The sequence below is a fragment of the Ursus arctos genome, unplaced genomic scaffold (genome assembly GCF_023065955.2).
Source record: "Ursus arctos isolate Adak ecotype North America unplaced genomic scaffold, UrsArc2.0 scaffold_16, whole genome shotgun sequence".
Taxonomy (NCBI): Eukaryota; Metazoa; Chordata; class Mammalia; order Carnivora; family Ursidae; genus Ursus; species Ursus arctos.
In genome coordinates this window covers 58,719,715-58,738,444 of record NW_026622830.1, presented here as the reverse complement: position 1 = coordinate 58,738,444, position 18,730 = coordinate 58,719,715, and the positions used below count along the sequence as shown (strand labels likewise).

General features: G+C 57.8%; 1 pseudogene; it reads left to right on the top strand.

The window, feature by feature from the left end:
• LOC125282079 (dual oxidase 1-like) overlaps positions 1-18,730 on the top strand; it is a 34,818-nt pseudogene that overhangs the window by 8,460 nt on the left and 7,628 nt on the right.

Here is an 18,730-nt window from a genome sequence, read left to right as displayed (position 1 = left end):
ATAATAGCACTTACCTCATGAAGGTTTATGAAGATTAAATTAACTAGTTCCCGCCAAGTACTTGGTACAGTATTGGGCACACAGTAAACACTCAGGAAATGTTGGTTATTCTTCACGTGGGCTAAAGGCACAGCAGGACTGTTGGGGAAGGGACGACCCTCAGTACCCAAGAAGGGGCCAGGAGCTACGGAGGCCTTGACCTAACTCCAGCTCTAAGCCGGCCTCCTTCATCCTGGCCCCGGCTGACCAGCCCTGTCTCTCCAGCATTGGAATGGCAGGGCCACAAGGAGCCCTCTCGGCCTGTGCTCGTGCACCTGCAGCCCGGGCAGACGTGCGTGGTGACGGCAGGCTCTCTGTGCTCCGCGCCCTCCAGCTGCGGCCCCCACAGCAGGTCAGCGTCATCCTGTCCGGCAACCGCGGACGCCGTGCCCTGCTGCTCAAGATCCCCAAGGAGTAGGACCTGGTGTGGCCCAGAGGGTCCCGTTCCTGGTCCACAGCCAGGGAGGCAGCCAGGTGGAGGGGAAGGAGCGCTGAATCAGGCAGGGTTTGTGGCTTCTAGTCCCTGGCTGTGGTAACTGAGAGAGGAACGTGAACACACTCATCCCGTTCTGGGCCTGTGGGGTGACGTGATCTGCACAGGGCCTTCTTCCTGCGCAGTCTTCCCCGCCCCTTTCTAGGGATGCCCCAGTGGGCCCTAGCTTGGAGTCCTTGGAAGAAGCCAGGCCCTCTTCTCTGCCCCCTGATTTTAGGATCTAGTGAATTTTTCGAGAGTGTGGAGGGGAACTGAATCAGAGGCTGATTTTCAGCTCTGACTGTCTGGCTTCCGGGCCCCTCCGTCGTCTGTCCTCCCTGCCTTCCTGACTCTTTTCTCCCATGTGAACAAGAGAGGGAGGAATGGCTTTAGACGTATGTCTCTGAATGCAGTTTCTGTGCCTATAAATGAGCCCGGAACTCCACCAAGCCCAGGACATAACAGTAAATCCCTTTTACGAGGGCGTTCTTTCCAGTGGCCCCTGACAAAACTCACGCAAAGCTCCTGGCCCCAGGAGTCCTCGACAAGTGGTTGCCCTCCCTGTCGCCACTCCATAGGTGCTGCTGTTTAACCTGGAGGAAGAGCGGCAGGTGCTGGTGGAAGACCTTCGCCCTGAAGGAGAGCGGGCTGAGGTTCCAGGAGTGGGAGCCGCGGGAGCAGGAGCTGATGAGGGCAGCCGTGGCCCAAGAGCAGAGGAGCCACCTCTTGGAGACCTTTTTCAGGCACCTTTTCTCCCAGGTGTGTAGGTAGGCTCAGGTCTGTCCCTGCATGTCTGCCTATGGCGGTGCCCTTACCTGCACACAGCCATGGGGTGACTCCAGGGACAGTCAGGAGCCCTGACACTAATAATCAGGTCTACTGCATTTTTGGCCCAATTCCCTGGCCTCTCTGTAAGGAGATGCTCTGACACCTACCTGAGCCACTCCAGGGAGGCCGCGTCAGGAGCTTATCTGTATGTGTCGCTCAGCTCTCTCCTCAGGGCTGTCCAGCCTCTCTGCCCTCACTTAACTCATCCTAGCCAAAAGGCCGCAGAAACTCAGGGTCAGTATGGGGCCAGCGAGAGCCCTTGGTGCCCCCTCCTTGGTGCAGTGCCGCTGCCAGAGGCCTCCTTGGGACATGAGCCCACCTTGCAGACTTCCAAGAACTACCGAGGAGATGTGGGGAAACAAGCCAGGAAGAGAAATGCGAGGACTTTTATGCACGTCTGGCACAGAAATAGAGCAGCCTGGGTCCAGAAGGGTGGAGAGGAGAAGCTTGGTAGAGATAAGATCCCTCCAGCCCAGGCCCCGCTCAAGGAGTTTGTCACCCCTCTGGGAAGAAGGCACAGACACAGAAAGGAAGGTAACCAGCACAGAATGATGAGTGTAAGACAGCCATGAGCTAAGCAATGTAGGAGTTCAGAAAAGGTGCTGCGTCTTCAGGCCGGTGGACGGTCGTGGTTCGGGTCAGATTTGACGGAGACTTAAAAAGAGGTGAAAAATTGTTGGCTCAGAGGAAAGGAGCAGGAGGGACTGCACAGAGGTGTCTAGTAGAAGGGCAAAAAAATTAATGTTTGAGGAGAAGAAACAGGGTTGGCTGACTGGGGAGAGGATTCATGAGGGAAGTGACCATTTAATGGTCATTTACGACGTGCCGGGCACATGGCTTTTGTCATCTACTCCCCAAGCCAGTTGAACTTGAGTATGCACTGGAATGGAGGGACCTCCTCCCCAGGTGGGGAGACTCATTCCCAGGGCCCAGGCGGGGCCGGGGCACCTCTACTCGGCTATGGGGACCCTTGTGCTGGGGGCGCAAGGGGGTGCTACCATGTCTTAGGGGTAGCTGCAGCCCTGTCCGTCTGCACAGTGCTTCCAGGTTTCAAGACATTTTCCATACAGCGTCTCTTGTTGATTCTCACAATAGCCCTGTGAGATAAGTAGGGCACATATGAAAAATGAATGACAGACAACTGGTGCGACTCGCCTGAGGTCACACAGCGAGGGGGTGGCAGAGCTGGGACAGGAGCCCGATCTTCTGCCTCCAGCCCCAGGCTCTTTCCACTAAAGCTCCCTGTTTGGAGCAACGAGGTTTGCATCGTGAAACCGCAGCCAGGCTTGGACTGGGGCCCCGGTTGACAGGCAGGCAGAACAGGTGCTGTGCCTGAGGCCTGTCTGCTTCCCTCACCCCCTGTTCTGATGCTGGGGCAGCCCCTGGGTGGGCTAAAGATAGCCCACCATGAGAATTCCCCCTTCCCAACCCCACTTTTTCTCAGCTCAGCTGAGGCTTTTTCTCAGTCAAAACTCCTTTGGGTCTAAGAGCAAGCTCGCACTGATAAAAGGTCAGTTGACTCTGAGGCTGTGCTGATGTCTCAGCAATTCCGAAGGGAGGACTGTGACCTGGCCTGGAAGGGGCTAGGAAAGGGACAGTTGCCAGCAAACAAAGCCACTTCTCTCTCTTAGCCTGCCTCGTTTTCTCCGTGTGTTTACTTCCCTCTGTCTGGGTCTCTGAGCACTTGGAAGAACGTGGCAGGCCACGACTTCTGAGTTTTGTTGTGCTCAGGTCAAGACAGACCTGGGACCTCTTAGTCCCAATTCCAGATCATCTGCTTGGGTCAAGTGTGCATCCCTGGTGCAATCAGCTAACACAGAGGACTGGGGCTCTGTAGAACAAAAAGCCCCAGGGACCACCTGCAGGGCACGGGCAGGTGCTCAGGAGACAGGGTGCTGGGCAGACACCTGGAAAAGGTGGCTCCTACAAGCCTCAGCTGGACTTCAAATCAAGGAAACCCTGTCTCCTTCTCTCTCCCTCCCTCTGTTGCTGCCCGGGTGCAGGTGCTGGACATCGACCAGGTGGACGCAGGGACCCTGCCCCTAGACTCATCGCAGAAGGTACGGGAGGCCCTGACTTGCGAGCTGAGCAGAGCTGAGTTTGCCGAGTTCCTGGGCCTCAAGCCCCAGGACATGTTTGTGGAGTCCATGTTCTCCCTGGCAGACAAAGATGGCAAGGTCTACCTGTCCTTCTGGGAGTTTCTGGACATCCTGGTGGTCTTCATGAAAGGTAGGGGAAAAGGAAGTGATCGTCCAGGTAGGAGAAGATGGAAGGGGCTAGAGATGAGGCTGGAGGGTAGCTGACCTGTTGGAGAAGGGGAAGTGCCGGGGCCTGGTCTCCAGCCACGGCAGACATCTGGGAGCACCCAGGTAGAGATCAGGAAGCAGAGTGACCCCTTGTTGTGATCAGCAGTGGGTCAGACTCATGTGAGGCCCCTTCTGGTCAGCCTGGGGTTTAGGCAGGTAGGTTGGGGCTCTCACGGGGTCCTCCTCCTCCCAGGCTCTCCTGAGAAGTCTCGCCTTATGTTCCGCATGTATGGCTTTGATGGGAATGGTCTCATTTCCGAGGACGAGTTCATCAGGATGCTGAGGTTGGTCCTGTGGGATGGCCGGAAGAGTGGGCCAGGACAGGGCCTGCTGGGGGAAAGAAGTGGGGGCATGAAGGTGGGAGCAGGAGGGTAAAGAGCAGGGGCCATATAGCCGAAGACTATTATAACTAGGAGGGGGCCCTTCCTTGTGGGCTCCGAAGGCCTGGTGGGATGGCCAGTAGGCCCTCCTGTCCAGGCCTCAAGCTTCTTTTCAGGGCCCGATGGTTTCCCTCCCCCAACCCCAGGTCCTTCATCGAGATCTCCAACAACTGCCTGTCCAAGGCGCAGCTGACGGAGGTGGTGGAGTCCACGTTCCGGGAGTCCGGCTTCCAGGATAGGAAGGAGCTGACGTGGGAGGACTTCCACTTCACGCTGCGGGACCATGACAGCGAGCTGCGATTCACACAGCTCTGCGTCAAAGGTAGGGGGCCTGGCCTTGGGGTCAACTGACATAGCCATTAGACAGCAGGCACAGTGCATCGGGCCCACCTCCTTTTAGGAGCCCACAGAAATGCTTTAATTCCTTTTAAAGTCAGAAGGATGAGTATAATAATAATAAATAGGTGATAATATATCCAGCCTGGATTATATCCTTCTATGTACCAACGTGATTGTAAAAAATATTTATCTTTTATAAAGACACGTATATACTTTTTTTTTTTTTAAGGGCGGAAGTGGTTTAGGAAGGTGACAGTGACTAGGGCCCACAAAGTCCTAATGCAGCTTTGCTCCCAGGGTGGGCAGGGTCAGGATGGGGTGGGGGACAGCAGGCAGAACTCTGCTTCTTCCAGCTCTCTGTCGAAGATCCCTGTGCCAGGTGCCCAGGACGGGGGTGGGGTGGGGGGGACAGTGTCTCCTTGTTACAGCCCTCTCCAGGCCATATTCACCTGAGCTAGGGTGTCTGCTGGCAGGGGGGGCTCTGGTCTTGTTTGCCTTTATATCCCTTGGCTGAGCGCTTGGTTAATGTTGCTTGAGTGCACGGAGACCCACTTCTCTTGTCCTTCCCCCTACTTCCTGTCCCACCTGTGTCTCGGTGGGCGGAGGCTAGAGCCAGGGTGGGGAGGGGGCAGGTAGCAGGACTCTCTGTGGTCTACTCTGAGCTGTTACGGTGCCTTCACGGTTTCTCGCTGGGGCATGTGGAGACCAAACCCAGCCCCTCCCAGGATGACGAGAACTTGGGGGAGCTGAGCAGCCCAGATGTGGGAGAGGGGCGAGTTGGGCAGGACACCACTGCGGCTCTGGTGAGGGCTTCCATGTCCCAGGGCTGGAGGAGAACTACTGGAGTGCAGACCAGCACTCCTGGTTCTTCAGCCTCTCACTTTTCCCAGGCAGCCAGGGCAGTAGGCACCTGGGCCCGAGGGCTGAGCAGGGGCAGGTGTCCGGAGGTGAGCCCGGGCCAGAGTCCTGGGACCACTCAGCCCCTGGGGTGGAGGACCAGGCTGGGGGAGTGAGGATTATGCGGAAGGGTAGCTTTGAGTCCTGTTTTGTTTTGCTTTTAATTGTTGTTGTGCCTTGTTGTTTCCTTCAGATTTTACTATGAGACATTTCGAATGTTCCTACAGAAAAGGAACAAGAATAGCGCAGGAAGCAGCCCTTTCCCCGGTCACCTAGATCTCCCCGTTCACCTGCCTTTGGTTACCATGTTGCCGCATTTGCTGCTGGTTGAAATCTGACGGATAAATATCCATACTTTGTTGTAAACATTCTGATTTCATGAAATTCACCTTAATCACTTGTGCCCCCTGGGCTGGAGACCAGGGTAGTCGTCAAGATTAGTTTAGCACTCGGAAGTGACCTGGACATTCCCGGGCTTCCTGTGAGAACATGGCTTTGCAGCTCAGTCCCGCCCTCCCCTGCAACGCTCGGGCCAGACAGAGAGGAACGGGTGGCTCAAGGGAGAGTACTTCCCCCCAACATACTATTATGAACATTTTTAAACACAGGAAGGTGGAAAGAATTTCATGGTGATCCCATAAATGCGCCACCCAGAACTACATTTAATTCCCAGGAGGCTTTAAGCTGGAGGGTTTAGCAGGGTTTTTGTGGCAGAATGGTCTCAGCAGGCAGGTGGCACAGTTTCTGAACTCTACCCCACAAGCCTGATACCAGTCCCAGGAGTGGGCTGAAGGTGGACACACATCCAGGGACACTGTCTGGCCAACAAATTCAGGCCTTCTCCCTGCCCCCTCATGGCTGGGTCTAGCTCCCACTGGGGGAGCAGGCTGGGGCTGGGGCACCCAAAGGCAAGGGTGCTGACCGAGGACCCTCTACAGTATGGACATGGGGTGAGTGCCAGGTCTTCCTGGGCTCTGGGCCCTGAGCTGTTCCCGACATCAGCTCTGTGTTACAGGGGTAGAGGTGCCTGAAGTCCTCAAGGACCTGTGCCGGCGAGCCTCCTACATCAGCCGGGAAAAGATCTGGTGAGCCCTGATCTGGGAATGTTGGAGGGAGGGCTGGGGTTGGGGGGGTTGCCTTTTCTCTCCCCAGAATGCCTGGGATCAGGGCCCTACCAGCCTATGTAGTGTCTTTATGCAAATTAGAAAAAAGGGCTCCTTGCTGTAGGCAGACACAGCCCTGTACCAGCAAGAGCAGAGAGCCTGCTGGACTTCGGCACCCACCTGCTGCCAGGGTCAGATGCCCTTGTGAAGGACACAGCTTGTATGTGTGTCCCCAGGATCTAACTCATTCTCTGTCCAGGTCTCTGTGGGAAGTCTGCTGGCCCCTGGCTGAGAGCTCTGACCCCTCCTCAGCAGAGTCGGTCTGAAGAGAGACCAGGGGCAGCGAGGATCCAGTGGCTCAGGTGGCCAGAATCCTCTCTCTTTCATTCCTGTCCTAGTCCCTCCCCCAGAGTGAGCGCTCGCTGTCCCCACAGCAACGCTGACGTGGAGCGGACAGCACAGAGACTGCAGTGCCCCACGGACACAGACCCCCCCCGGAGATTCGACGGAGGTTTGGCAAGAAGTACGCCTGCTCCTCTCCTTGAGTTCATGCATCCCGTTAGCGTGCAGGGCTGCGGGCAGGATGAGCAGTTCACGCCCGCGCAGACCACAGTCTGACAAGGTGGCTGCTACACTGATAATCACCATGTCCCACCGATGAATGTTGTGACAGTGGTCAGAGCAAGGAGCTTCGGAGCTCAAGGAAGTGCTCACCTCTGCCTGGTAAGTCAAGGCAGGCTTCCTGGAGGGGGTGACTTCTGCGCTTCCAGTAAAGGGTGAGAACAGAGCAGGGTGAGAATGGGGAGCTGCAGACTGGGAGGGGAGAGGGCTGTCTGAGTGTGAGTGGGACCTGGGCTAGAGGGAGTGCGTTCCCTGGGACGAACTGACCCAGTGAGCACTGCAAGGCTGTCCCTACTCTGGCGGCCTTGTCAGAGGAGTGTGGTAGGGCTTTTGGGGTCTGAACCCTGCTTGGCTTGAGCAACTTGGTGCCCTTTCTCTGCTCCTGGGAGGCGGGTTGCACTGGGAGGGGGGGTTCGTAGCCAGAGCCGAGACTTCCTGTCCCCAGGGTAGCATCATTCCAGCCCCTGCTGTTCACGGAGGCCCCCGGGGAGAAGTTTCAGCGCAGCCGGCACCACCAGACCTTGCAGCAGTTCCAGCGCGTCATCGAGAACTACCGCCGCCACATCGGCTGCGTGGCTGTGTTCTGCGCCATCAGCGGGGGCCTTTCCTGGAGCAGGCCTGCTGTGAGTGTGGGCAGCCCCGGGGTCGGGGCCCCCGTGGGTGCATGGGGCCTGCTTGAACGGAGGCTGCAGAGGGGGCCTGCGTGAAGGGGTGGCGGCCAGGGCGGGCCCTTGACCCGCCTCAGCGGCGCTCTCTCCTCTGCACTGCTCCCCTCTTACCCGCCTGGGCTCCCCGACAGACTATGCTTCTGGGGCTCACCGCATGGGCATCACGGACACCACCCGTGTGGGCATCATCCTGTCCCGGGGCCGGCCGCCAGCATCTCCTTCATGTTCTCCTGCGTCCTGCTCACCACGTGCCGCAGCCTGCATCACCTTCCTGCGAGAGACCTTCCATCGGCTCATTGCCTCCGTGGCCATCGTCCTCACAGGTAGGGCCCGGGAGTCCCAGGGCTTCTGTTCGTGTCCTCCTGCCCCTGCTGCCTGCCCCTCCTCTCTTTTGTGCTTGAGTGTGAGTCCTAGATGTCCTTCTCAGAAGGATGCAGCTGGCCCGCAGTGGTGTGAAGTGAGGCCAGGAGCCCCCCACCCCGCCCCTTCCTGGTGCCTCTTCCCATGGTTTCAGGGCCACCTCCTCAGCCTCCAGCTGACAAGTTAGCAACAGCCCAGAACATGGGCACATCATGTGTGATCTCTCCCAGTTTTTATGTTGGAAAACATACTCTGTGAGAGAAACCCAAAGAATGAACTTCTAATGGTATAATTTCAGACTCCTGTGGCTGGGCTCATGGATGGTACATATGGGGCTCAGCAGGGGTAGGGAGGGACAGGAGGATGGCTAGAGACCAGAAGTGCAGACCCCGAGGGTCCTTCTTCAGGCCCCCAAGGCTGGGTGGCTGGAGTCCTCCACCTTGGGCTGAATGGGTGAGCGCCCCCACCAGGCTGCCCCCTGGCTCACTCCCACCCTGTCTGGCCTTCCTTAGTCTTGCACAGTGCGGGCCATGTGGTAAATGGGTACCTGTTCTCCGTCAGCCCGCTCAGCGTCCTTTCCTGCCTCTTCCCTGGACTCTTCCGTGACGACGGGTGAGTGAGTGGGCTACTGTGTGCGTGTGTGTGTGTGTGTGTGTGTGTGTGTGTGTGAGAGTCAATGTGGGGGGATCCTTTATGGATGGAAAGAAGCAAATTCTCTTGGCTCAGAGGAGAGTGTCACCTTCCAGGCAATGGGACAGACAATGACCAGCCAGAGCCCTGACCCCGAGTGGGCAGAAAGGGAGACTGGTGCCTGGGTTGAGGTGTTTCCTCTGGAGGATTCTTTCTGGAAGTCCCAGGCATCTCCTCTCAGCATCCTTGCTTGCTTTCCCTTCTCCACAGGTCTGAGTGTCCCCAGAAGTATTACTGGTGTTCTTCCAGACTGTGCTAGGTGAGAGCCCTCCCTGCTCTGAATTTCTGGGTCTGGCTCTGAGCTCCGGGTTCTATCTGCCATGAGGCAGCCCAGTAGCGCTCACTCAGGTCTCACGGTGGGCCAGGCTCTGCCCTCTGGTCCTGACAACTCTGCTGGGAAGTAGGAGCCTCTGCTCTCTAGTCCTTCTCTTGGGAGCTTGGCTGGGGTCCTGCCCCAACTCGGAACATCCTTCTTCCGTGGAATGAGAATGGACCCCCTCTCCCCCTGCCCCAACCTACACACCTACCGTGACAGTGGCTTGGAGGAATGCCGTGTCCCAGCAGCACGGTGGAGGGACCAGGCTCGTCAAACTAGGCAGAGACCCCCACCCCTTGTAGTCCGTCTTGACCAGGGCTGTTGAGGGACGTATTCCTTACTCCCCGTAATCACCCATTTTAGAGCTATTAGCTGTGAATCTGTTCAAAAGCTTCTTGAACCTATTTATATTTTCAGTCTGTTTCCTCCTTGGCATAATACATTTTCTACGCTCCTCTCCGTGAAACACGGCATTTTTTTTAATCCTAAAACAACCTGCTCTGAACTTCAGAGTGCTTGCTAATTCTTGCGCACTGGGATTTAGTGGATAAGGCTGTGTTGAGGCCCTCCTCTCTGTTCAGGCCTTTACAGGCTTTGGTTAGGGCCCTTCTTAACCTCTGCTTTTCCAGACTGCAGGGCTCTAATCTTCTTAATTTCTGCCTCCCTCCTCCTCGATCACTTGAGGGGCCGTTCTCTGGCCCCTCACTCCTGTCCTGACTCTAGTACTGCTCTCTCGTGTACCCCAGGCCTGGGATCTCCTGTGAGAGGAGGGTCCTCCCGCCAACCCTGGGCTGAACCCAGGGGGCTCGGGTGGTCGCACTTCCTCACTAATGGCGCCACTGCTCATGCTGTGGGAGCCAAGTCGGGGGCTAGGGGGACGTAGACCGAGTCTTGACTCCGTGGGGGCAGGGCCTGCAATGTCCAAAGTCCGACCCAGGGGGCCCAGAGCAGGTGCCCCGCACGTTCAGTCCGTCAGCACCGGTGTAGACGAGGCCCACAGGGGGCGAGCCCTACAGAAGGCGCTAGGATCCCATGCTGAACCAGCAGCCTGGTCCCTGTTCTTGTGGGCCTGACAGTCAGGGAAGTGACAGACAAAAAACGAATGACACCGGTCCTTGAAAAAGAACAATCGGGACAAGGTGTTGGAGGGATGAGCAGAGTCTGTTGAAATAAAAGGCACTTGTGATCAGTGGTGTGGGGAGAGAAGAACAGAGGAGAAGCCTGGGCTTCCATGGCCCCCACCCAGAGCAGTGAAGTGGAATGGGACCCTGACCCACGGCAGCCCCAGCACAGCCCCGCTCCTCCGCCCTTCACCCCGCGTTCATTTTGCAGGCCTCACGGGGGTGCTGCTGCTCCTGGTCCTGGCCATCGTGTATGTCTTCGCCTCCCACCACTTCCGGCGCCGCAGCTTCCGGGGCTTCTGGCTGACCCACCACCTCTACGTCCTGCTCTCCGGGCTGGTGAGGGCTGTCGGGGTCTTGGCAGGATGATCCCAGGGAGGCCATGAGGGCTGAGACATCCGTTCTCCGTCCCCTCAGTCATTTCAGGAATCCCCTCCACTTCTCACATCACAGCTGGAGAGGATAGTGTAGGCCTGTCAAGCAGATGGACCCCGGGCTGCAGCGCTTGGAAGATGGGTGCCCGGCATGGGGCTGGCAGTAGCAGCCCTATCAGGCTGGTCGCTTCCTTGCAGACACCCCCGCATCATTTCTGCCCAGCCGGTCATTCCCCAGTTCCGGTGGCTGGTGTGAGCTCCAGGGTTGACCGCCCACTTTCAAGGGAGCAGCACACTTTTTTTTTTTTTAGAGAAGTCTATCTTAATTCTGTTCTGCCACTTTTGTTCTGATCCTGTTTCCTGGGGTGTCTGCACCCCACTCAGCAAAGTGCCACTTGTAGAGTCAACGAGCTTGCTCAAAACGTCTTCACTTGGACTGTTGATGAGACGGATTTTTAAGAGTCTACCTGTTCCCTTTCCTTCTCCTTAAGCTCCTGCCTCCCTTCCTTCACATTCCCTCCCTTCCCTCGTCCTCCTGTTCCCTTTACCTTCCCTGGGTTTGCCGTCAGGTGCGCCAGCTAGTTAGTTCCAGAGGGACTCTGATCTGTGCTTGGCCTGCCTTCCTCATGGATACAGGCGGTTCCCTAAAGAGCACCCGAGGGTCCTGCTGAGAAGCTAAACTAAGTCCCAAGGCCCCAGCGTCCCCACCAACGATACTTGCCCGTCAGCATTCAGAAGCGCAGAGCCCAGATGGTTGCCATCTGTCACCTGGCTCCAGGCAGAACTGCACACAGTCCTGAAACAGAGGGCGAGTCCATCATGGCCTGGGTCAAGCTGGCACCTGTGGGATGCCCTGCGTCCTCCAGGTGCAGTTCTGTCCTCAGTGATCAGACGGTCTGTTTCCATGTTGCTGAGGCTCAGCACTTCACGGTTCTGAAGAGGACTACCCGGCCTCGGCTTAGGTCGTTTCCTAGAACTGATGTTTGTTTCCAGAGAAATCTCTGTCTTCTTTGGAAGCTGAGGCTGATTTATCCCTCCCTACCCACCCCTGCTAGGGGGAGCCCTAGCTCCCCGGTTACTGTTTCTGTTAGGGGTGGAGATGATGTTCTTGTTCCTGGTGAAAAAGCAGCTGAGCTCAATGGGAGACCCGGAAGAGTGGCCACACTGGCTCCCTGAGACCAAGACCCCTTCCTGACTTATCCCTGGGTTTGGGGGATCCCTGGGGTTCAGAGCCTCCCTTCCTGCCAGCAGGGAAGTCAGCAGCTCAGAAAGGTGCAGGACCCTCTGCTGGGCAACCCAACCCTGGCCGCTAGGGACAGTCTCACCTGGGGGATATCAGGGCCAAAACACCCGCCTCCTCCCCATTTACCCTTGGTGTGTCCGCTTGACTTGGGGCAGAAAGAGAAGCGACAAGTAAAGGACCCAGTGTGGAGCCGGCCCTGCAGAAGGCTGTCCGGGCTCCCGACCCAGGCAGAAGCGGGCAGGGCGGGCACAGCGGGAGCTGAGCTGGCGGCAGCCCCCCAGCTCCTCAGCCAACCGCGGGTCTGCAGCAGTTCTGGGGTTTAAAAGTAGAGCCAACACCAAATGGGACGTATAAACAGAGCAGTATGAGGCCACCCAGACGTCGTTCTCAGCCTGGTTAGATGCTCAGAAAGCCTTGGGGGTGGGGGTGGGCTCCATAATGAAAGAGGAACCTGGGGGGACCGGAGCCAGTTCAGAGAAGAGCCCAGAGAGGTTTAAGTTAGTCCTGTGGGCAAAGGAACACGAAGCTGGGGAAAGGCAGAGCGGACTGAGGAGCCAGAGTTCAGTTTAACAGTTATCTGTCGAAGGGTCTAGTACACAGTTGTTCGGTGCTACGTACTAGTTTGGGGGAGGAGGGGGAGACTCGAAGCTCCGCCCTGGAGAACTTAGGATTTGGGGTGGAGATAAGTGCCGTGCACTTGCCTTGATCAGAATGAGCAGACAATACAGGATTCATGCTGAGCTGAGGGCTGCAAACAGTGATTTCTAGCAGCTCGCTGAAGGGAGTTTCATTCGGGCCAAACTGGTTAGGGAAGACTTTGGGGAGAAGATGGGATTGGAGCCAAGACTTAAGGAGAGGTAAGCTAAGATCCGACAGGGCAGAGTGCAATCCGAAGAGCATTCCAGGTAGAAGAAAGGGCATGAGCACTGGTGCAGAGGTGGAAATGAGGATAGTGTATTCAGGGCGCAAAGGCCTGGCTGTGGGTGGCCCCAGGGTATTAGGTGGTGGCAGGACCCGTGCGGCTGCGGGGGCGGCCGAGGGGCCATGCCACATGGGACAGCATAGACTGAGGAGTGCAGAGAGTGAGAAAATCAGGTTTGGGCAACATGCAGGATCAGGGCTGGGAGAAGGAACAGAGAGCCAGTGGAGGAGATGGGAAGCGAGTGGCCCCAGAGACGCAGCAGATGTGGTAAGGAGCAGGTGGTTGCTAGTGCCACAGACGGCCAGCCCTGGGAACAAATGAAAGGAGACCTTCATGGGATGGCAAGAAGCAGGGAGGGGGCATCCCTGGGAGAGGGAATAGTGGGTGCCCAGGGCCTGAAGCAGAAAGGACTTGCCGTGTTTGAAGAACAGGGAGGCGGAAACGCTGGCAGGCAGAGGCCAGAGCATCTCGAGGCCTTGTGGTATAATGGGAAGTCCACTAAGGCTGGTTACACTGCGACGGCATGATAAAATGAACTTCAGAAAGTCGCAGTGGCTGCCTTGAAGACAATGGGTCACGGTGGGGCAACCCCCTAGAAGACGAGCTGGGAGGCTACTGCAGGAGACCAGGCGAGAGTCAAGGTGGCTGGTTCAGGATGGTGCCAGGAAGGCGCAAATAGTCTCACTCATCGTGGACGATCTGCAGGATGGGCTTGGGGTTGGGAGTGGTTAGATTTGGGGACCTGGAGGGAGCGTGGTACACGGAGAGGTGGGGACGGAGGGTGTCCGTGGGGGTGGGCTGGGGTGGGTGGAGGGTGCAAGGGGCTAAGGCCCGAGTCGGCCACAGACACTGTTGTGGGTGTGACTTGGTCTGAGCCGAATTCTTCACTCTATCCAGCTCATTGTCCACGGCAGCTTCGGCCTGCCCCAGCTGCCCCGTTTCCACATCTTCTTCCCGGTCCCGGCACTCATCTATGGGGGACAAGCTGGTGAGCCTGAGCCTGAAGAAGGTGGAGATCAGCGTGGAGAAGGCCGAGCTGCTGCCTTCAGGCACCAGGCCTGCAGGCTGTCAGGGACCAGCTGGGTAGTGCTGAGAAAGCCCACAGGGCAGGGGCAGAGCGTGGACCTTGCAATCCGCTGGTCTGGCCCAGTGGAGTTGGCAGGGGCCTTGAGGCGGCAGCGATGAGGGAGCTAGCAAGCAAAGCTCTTGGCCGGGGGACCCGAGCCTCTCTCACAACAGAGGGAGGAGGAGCCCGGGCCAGGTTGCTCCTTTCCCTGCTGACCACCAGCACCAGCGCTGCATTGCCCCTCCGCAGGGTGGACATGGCCAGAGGGGAGTAATGCCTTCTGATGGGGAGAGGCCTTGGCATATTCCAGAAGGAGAGCTGAGGCTGCGGGGGCGGGGGGGGATCTTTCTGGAGGCCACAGGGTTGCTGGGTCCTGGATAGCAGCCTCCTGCCCACTTCCTTTCCTCAGGAGTGACCCACCTGCAGCTCCAGCGGCCCCAAGGCTTTGAGTACAAGTCGGGACAGTGGGTGCGGATCGCCTGCTTGGCTCTGGGGACCACTGAGTACCACCCCTTCACGCTGACTTCTGCACCCGATGAGGACACGCTCAGCCTGCACATCCGGGCAGCAGGGCCCTGGACCACTCGGCTCAGGGAGATCTACTCACCTCCAACGGGAGGTGGCTGTGCCAGATACCCGAAGGTGACCAGACACAGACCGGATGAGCTACCCGCCCCCACATCCCCTTAGCAGGCCTTGGCCCCGCAGCCCCGGGCTGCCCACTGTGTTCCTCCCCTCCCATCCAGAGACTGGCCATTCCAGGTAATGCCGCGGCACCCCCTCTCTCCTCACTCCATAAACATACCTGCCTTCCCTGCCTCCCATTTCTAGCTTCAGAGCTATTGTGGTGGCGGAGCTTAACTCAGACCCACTCCTTCTCCTGCAGCTGTACCTTGATGGACCATTTGGAGAGGGCCACCAGGAATGGCATAAGTTTGAGGTCTCAGTGCTGGTGGGAGGGGGCGTTGGAGTCACCCCCTTTGCCTCCATCCTCAAAGACCTGGTCTTCAAATCATCAGTCAGCTGCCAAGTGTTCTGTAAGAAGGTGAGTGCCCTCTCCTCCTGCTGACCCCTGGCCCCTGCTTCCTATCACTGTGTCCGTCTCTGCCTGTCTCTCCTGCCTCTGTTCTTGGCCTGACCCCAGAGGGGTCTGATATCCTCGGACCCTAAAGAACAGAGTTGGAGAGGGGTAAAGAAACCCACTCTGTCGTACAGAGGAGGCCAGCCCCTGAAGGGAGCCTTGTCAGGTTGGGAGAAGGAAGGGAACACTTGGGGTGGGGCAGTGAAACCTGCTCTGCTTTCAAGAGGAAGAAGAGGGGAGGTGGCGAGGCAGGGCTGGTGGGCTGGGTTAGTTGCAGGAACACAGCCCAGGCCCTCAGGCCCCCTCTATCCCGGGTCCCTTCACCCCAGCCCGGACCTGGTAGCAGGCCCCTGCTTGTCTCTCTGGGCCTGGCAGGTGAGTCGGGGGCACAGGAACGCAGCAGGCAGAGGCCAAGCCCACGTACTGTCGGCATTCAGAGGGTGACAGGCAGCTCCCCCGCTCCTCTGTCCATGCCGGCTCTGCCTCTGCTTCTTAACCCACACGGCCCCACTTCAGCCTCTTCAGAAGCGGGAGGTCGGTCCCTCTATGGCAGCTTCTATCCTCCGGCTCTCTCTTTGAGCCCATTCCCATCTGCCCCGGGCAGCCAGCTGGGTCTTCCCTCAGGCTGTTCTGTGACATGCCCCTTAGTGGAACCCTATCCCTCTGGGCTGGGGTTGGTTGGGAGCCCAGCAGCCTGTGGAGGGCCCGTTGCAGGGAGTGGAACGGCAGGCTCCGTGTGAAAAAGCCGCTTCCCACCCCATCGGACCTTCAGCTCACTTGACAAGTGTCCTTTTTCATCACCCCAGGTTATCACTCCCTTCTCTCTCTCCATGCCTGGGGTAACTCCATCTCCCGCCCAGAGCCTGGCCCTGGGGCCCCCCACAACACTCCATTCCCCAGAGTGTCTGGGGAGAGGCACAAGCTGACGGAGACAGGAAGAGTTCTATTGCTGTGGGGATCCCGGGGATATAGGGAGCCTGAGCTTAGCCAGGTCCTGAACTCCCCTGTGTCCCCAGATCTACTTCATCTGGGTGACGAGAACACAGCGGCAGTTTGAGCGGATGGCTGACGTCATCCGAGAGGTGGAGGAGAATGACTGTCAGGACCTGGTGTCCGTGCACACCTACGTCACCCAGCTGGCTGAGAAGTTTGACCTCAGGACCACCATGCTGGTGGGTCAGGGACGGCCAGGCGGGGCGACTCGGTGGGTCGATGGGTTGGCTGGGTGAGGCTCAGATGGCCAGGGCAGGTGGGCGGACAGCCAGGTTCAGACGGCAGGAGGCACAGAGATGGTAGTCCCGATTTTCAGCCTCCAGCTCCCTCCCCACCCCATTCTCTGTCTCCTGGGCTGCAGGCTGGCTTGGGCTAGGCACGGACCCTGACTGTCCTTGGCCTGACCTGCCTCTGTGCCCCCAGTACATCTGTGAGCGGCACTTCCAGAAGGTGCTGAACAGGAGTCTGTTCACGGGCCTGCGCTCCATCATGCACTTTGGCCGCCCCCCTTCGAGCCCTTCTTCAAGTCCCTGCAGGAGGTCCACCCACAAGTCAGTCCACCCCATATCAAGGTTCTCCTGGCCTTTATCACCTGAGGTCTAAGCAAACCTCCCAACCCAGCTCCAGGAGGGAAGGAACTGCTGATAAGAACTCATCACCCAAGAGATAAGTGGGGAGAATGGAATGGAAAAACAGTAGCGGTCACTCTGAGGGGCTCAGGGGGGAAGCAGCAACAGGGACTCGCCACTTCTAAAGCCATGGTGCCTGTCCAGAAGGAACAGCTCAGTTCATCCTTATGATAAACTCAAAGCTATTCTTACCATGAATACTGAGCCGGCCTCACCCGAGACGCTGATCTTTACCAGGAACACTGGGCTAGCCACTGCTCTGGTAAATAATGGCCTAGCCCTCAATGACACAGTAAGCTAGCCTTTAACCTGAACGCTGATTAACCCAGCCCCTGTCAGAAACACTGATCCTTTACCCCAAATGCCTTGGAGAGGGGGGAGGGCGGACCCACACAAAGCAAGTCTACCAAAGCTGAGCTAGACGCACACACCGAGCCAGCCCTCACCACACAGGGTGTGAAGCGAACCTTTATCAGAAACATGGAAGGAGTCCCCACCAAGGACTCTTGCCTGTCTTTCCATGAACACTGAGCTAGGCTTCACGTTTCCTTCCCCTAACAGGTCCGGAAGATTGGGGTGTTTAGCTGTGGCCCCCCTGGCATGACCAAGAATGTGGAAAAGGGCTGTCAGCTCATCAACAAGCAGGACCGGACTCACTCCTCCGACCATTATGAGAACTTCTAGGCCTCCTGGCCAGGAGCTCTTCCCATTGCCCAGCTGAGCAGAGGTTTGGGCCCACACCTCGCTCTATATTTCCTATTTCTGACTCTCTGCCTCCTTCCCATTCCTACCTCTCATCCCTGGTCCAGGTGGCCATGGTCAGTCACCCCATACGGGTTCAGAGACCCCCAAGTGCAGACTGTCTCAGCTTGGAGAAGCTGGGGGGCACTGTCTAGGAAACGGAGCCTGGGAGGTAGGAGAGCTATTGTTACTTTGGGGCAAAGTGACACCTCTTCTTCCAAACTAAGAAAAAGCCTCAAAAGACTGGAGCTGACAAGCAGTGTGTATGTGCACTAGGGGGCTGTGGGCCTAAGGACGGAGTGGGAGCACAGATGCTGGCATCTTGGAACTCCTCCCCCAAAACCTCCCCCTCCTCTAGGCTCCCCACTGTCAAAAGGGCTGGCAAATGCCTTGGGGTGGGCTAGAGGCTGGGCCCACAGAGAGAAATCTACAGGAACCCCCTCAGCATCCTAGCCTAACAGCACAACTGATTTCTCCCCAGTTTTTAAACATGTGCTGTAGTCAGAATCTGGCCCAATATCTATGTCGTGCTCCTCAGGCCTTGTCTCTTCTTCCCACTGCAATAGTCTCCTTTACAAACAAACCACTTTTCTGCCCTCTGGTTTTCTTTATTCTGCCCCAGGATGGGGGTGGGCACTGGCAAAGGAAGCTACTAACCAGCCAACTCACCCAGGCTGCTGCAGACAGTGTTCTGAACCTGCCAGCATCTACCGAATAAAGGAACCAGCCCAAGGCCGAGGGCTTTAGCTGGAGACCCCTTTCCCAGCTCAGGGGCACCCTTCCTGACCCAGGCCTCTCAGGGTGGCTCGTGTGGGGCTTCTCAAGCCTGACCAGGAAGGGCAGAGAGAGAAGGGATGGGAGTTCTGGAGAAGGTGGGCAGGGCACAAAGTGCGGGTGTGCGTGGCAGGACAGAGCAGGAGCCAGAGTTGGCCTGGCTGGCTCCAGGACCTCTGAGCAACAGCAGTGGACCACCCGTGCCTCCATGGGTCTTCCAGGTAAAGAGATGGAAGCACAAGGAGACGGATGAGCACATCACCTGAACACTCAGCCTGTTTTCTCATCTGGAAAGTGACTCATACCCTCCAAGGTATAGGGCAACCCTCTGAGGGAATTTCTAAAGCAGGGCCCAATTTCAAGTGAGCCTCTCGATTGTCCTCACCGAATTCTTACATTTGTCAGGTCACATATCCTCGATTTCGATGAAATAGCCGGGGATTAGAAAATCCGAACTCCCATGATTGACACTGCTCAGGTTCTGCAAAGAGGCCCTGGGACTGCGCTCCCAGAGCAGCGGATGTTTGTTCAGCCCCGCGGGGAGCCCCGTGGGGGCAGGAGGGCGGGCCTGGAGTGGGTCAACAGCAGTTGGGACCGGCGGCGCAGGGGGTATGCCCAGGGGCCGGGCGCACAGGCCTCGGCCGGTCCAGCCCTGGGTGCGGTGGGGCGTCTCCAGGGCCGGTCCGGTGTGGCCGGGCGCCCGCGACCCGCGGTTAGAGGCACGACCAGCAGGGGGCAGGCGCGGAGCGCCCCGCCAGGCTCGGCCG